This window comes from Panthera leo, chromosome D2, assembly GCF_018350215.1.
Source record: "Panthera leo isolate Ple1 chromosome D2, P.leo_Ple1_pat1.1, whole genome shotgun sequence".
NCBI lineage: Eukaryota > Metazoa > Chordata > Mammalia > Carnivora > Felidae > Panthera > Panthera leo.
The window spans coordinates 48,020,747-48,024,011 of NC_056689.1; the positions used below are offsets into that span (position 1 = coordinate 48,020,747).

Here is a 3,265-nt window from a genome sequence, read left to right on the forward strand (position 1 = left end):
CTAGGAGATCAAATGTTGGGGCCAGGCTAGCAGCAGTATCGTGAGAAGGGGTTGGATTCCAGAGAGAGCATGAGCAGGGGAGGGGCAGAGAGAGAGTGACACAGAATCCAAAGCAGGCTCCAGGCTCTGAGCTGTCAGCACAGAGCCTGACATGGGGCTCAAACCCACGAACCATAAGATCATGACCTGAGCTGAAGTCAGACACTTAAAGACTGAGTCACGCAGGTGCCCTGAAGGTTGGAGTTTTTGAAAATGTTTTTACTGTGTTGAGATGCCTATATGGTTTTTCTTTTTTAATTGATAAATACGGTGAATTACACTGATTGATTTTCAAATCATAAATTGACCTTGCATTCCGGGAATATATCTCACTTGGTCATGATGTATTATCTTTTTATATCATTGGATTTAATTTGCTAAAATTTAGCTTTTTTTTTTGTTTTTTGTTTTGGTATTCATTTTCTTAAGGATATTGGTCGGTAGTTTTCTTATAAAGTCTGTCTGGTTTTGGTATCAGGGCAATACTTGCCTCCTAGAATGGCTTGAGAAATACTTCCTCCTATACAATTTTCTGGAAGAGTTATGTAGAATTGGTATTAGTTCTTCCTTAATGTTAGGTAATGAAGCCTGGAATTTTTCTTTGTGAGAAGATTTTTAAGGTATACATTGACTTTTAAAAATAGATACAGGGCACTGTCTGGTTATCTGTTACTGTTTAGCGAGCATTGATAACAGCTCTCTGGGAATTTGTCTGTTTCATTTTATTTCTTGAATATGTTGGCCTCAAGTTTTTCACAATATTCTCCTTTATTTATTTATAACAGCTGTAGAACCTATAATTATATCACAACTACCATTCCTGACATTAGTAGTTTGAATCTTTTCTCTTATTTTGTGATCAATCTGACCAGGGGTTTATCAATTTTATTGGTCTTCTTAAAAAAAAAAAAACAACCTTCTAGCTTTTAATGTCACTGATTTTTCTCTGTTGTTCTTCTATTTTCTGTTCCATTATGTATGCCCTGAGCTTTATTATTTCCTTTCTCTCGCTTACATTCAGTATAACTTGCTCTTCTTTTCTATTTTTTTTTTTTTAAAGATGGAAGCTGATAAACAGGGATTTGAAAGTTTTCTTGCTTCCAAACCTGGTTTGGTGCTGTGAATTCCCCTCAACGTGTTGCTTGATCCCTCTCCCACCAGTTTTGAGGTGCCCTGTTTTGGCACTCAGTCCATTGATGGAGTTTTCTTCTCATTATAGGTTATGTTCCCTGCCCCTTTGCATGTGTGGCCATTTTATTTTATTTTTTTATGGAATGCTGAACATTGTTACTTTTTATGTTGTGTGCTGGATATTTTTGTTTTACTGCATGTTTTTTGGAGCTCAGTCCTGGGGTACCGTTAAGTTACTTAGAAAGAGTTTGACCCTTTCGGGTCATGCCTTTAAGTTTCTTAGGGGGGCTGAAACTGTGTTTACTCTGGGGGTAATCATTCCCTAGTCCTCAAGCAAGACTCCAGGTAAATGCCTCGTGGTTTGTGAAGTTTTCGGTCTGCCTTGAGGGAAGAGACGCTATTCCGGTCCTGTGTGAGTGCTGGGTACCCTGCCCTGCGGTGAGTCAGGTGGTCCTCTCCTGGGCTCGGGTAGTTTCTGCACACGCGTGTGCCGATCGGTACTCTGCTACATACTTAAAGGGGACCCTTTCTCTGGAGTTCTCCGGAGTTTCACGAATTTGCGCGTCTCCTTGTGCAGGGGCCATGCTAATGTTACTTCTCTGTGTCGTTCCAGTGTGAGTATCTGTGCTGCCCGAGCGAGCACTGGAGTGCTCTAGGGTTGTGTCTCTTTGCAGCTTTCTCTTGTTCCAGTTCCTCAGTATCTGCCTTGGTTGCTTCAGACTCTCAGCTTTGTCTCCTCAACTCATGGAGTCGGCAAGCCATGCCCGGGCCCCCTCCCTGGGCCGTGGAAACTGGTCAGTGAGATGGGCAATGAGAGAGATCATTTGTTTCCTCTCTCTCAGGGCTCCCCGTACTTTGTGTCTGATCTGCTGTGTGTTGAAAGCTGTTATTTCAGCTATTTGGTCAGACCTGCCCCCCACCTCCAGGGGTTCTTGCTGGGGGAGGTTAAATCTGGTCCCTGTTTCCCCATCTTGGCCATTTAAACCTCCTAACAGTCTTACAGGAGGTGAAGACTAGTATTACCCCCTCCTTACAAATGAGATAACTGCCCAGCTGTTTTCAATAACTTCCCCACGTCACCTGCTAGAAAGTGGCGGTGTCTGAGGTGGAACCCAGCTTCTGAGCCTGCTGTCTGTTCCTGGGCTCCCACGGCAGAGGAGGTGGTGCGGCCAGCGTCTGCTAGAGGGCGGCAGAGGTCCAGTATTGTTCTGATAGACCTGGTGGCTTTTTTTTTTTTTTTTTTCCTCCCTGTGGCTTCTTCCACTTGATCCTTGTTCTTGGCTCCTCTCCTGTCTCCTGCTTTTGTGTGTATACTCCTGGTGATGTCTCCGCTTTAAGCTTTGTTGCCCACAGCTCTGCTTCTCGGAAGGTGGGTGAGATGTAGCCCCAGACGTACCCTGGGGGCAGAGGGTGAGGAGCCCTGGGCCAGGGGGGCCGAGGGGCAGCGGTAGTAAGCCAGACGCAGATGACACATGGTGTGGAAAAGCTGGACTCTGCTGCTCTCCAGTGCAGTCTATACAAAATCGTGTAGGATTTTAAAAGCACGTTTGCAGAACTTTCACAAGCTAAAACCTGGTCACAGCTTCAACAGGGCTTGGCCGTCCAGTGGTGTTCCAGCTCCCCCTCTCCCCACTCATGGTGACAACAGGTAGGACTGTTACTCTGTTTAGTAAAAAAAAAAAAAAAAAAAAAAAAAAAATTTCTTTCCTAGACCTTAATGAAATATATAAAAATGGTTAAACGAGGTAAACTCATCCTTTAAGTACGCTGTTCAAGGAACTGATACCAACTGGTTCCTCTTGTTGAAAGTTCTGGAACTAGGGGCGCCTGGATGGCTCAGTCGGTTGAGCGACTGACTTCGGCTCAGGTCATGATCTCACAGTCCGTGAGTTCGAGCCCCTTGTCGGGCTCTGTGCTGACAGCTTGGAGCCTGGAGCTTGCTTTGGATTCTGTGTCTCCCTCTTTCTCTGCCCCTCCCCCACTCATGCTCTGTCTCTCTCTAAGAAATAAATAAACATTAAAAAAATTAAAAAAAAAAGAAAAAGAAAGTTCGGGAACTAAAATAAGCCATCCACGGAGTGCAGAGGTGGCTTTC

The 3,265-nt window shown here is 44.5% G+C and overlaps 1 non-coding gene across 1 annotated transcript; it reads right to left on the reverse strand.

Moving 5' to 3' along the window:
* Nucleotides 1-1,703: 1,703 nt before the first annotated feature.
* LOC122202890 lies at nucleotides 1,704-1,813 on the reverse strand. The gene has a single exon (XR_006194945.1). It is a non-coding gene; the product is annotated as a U6 spliceosomal RNA (small nuclear RNA).
* Between the last annotated feature and the right edge of the window lie 1,452 nt (nucleotides 1,814-3,265).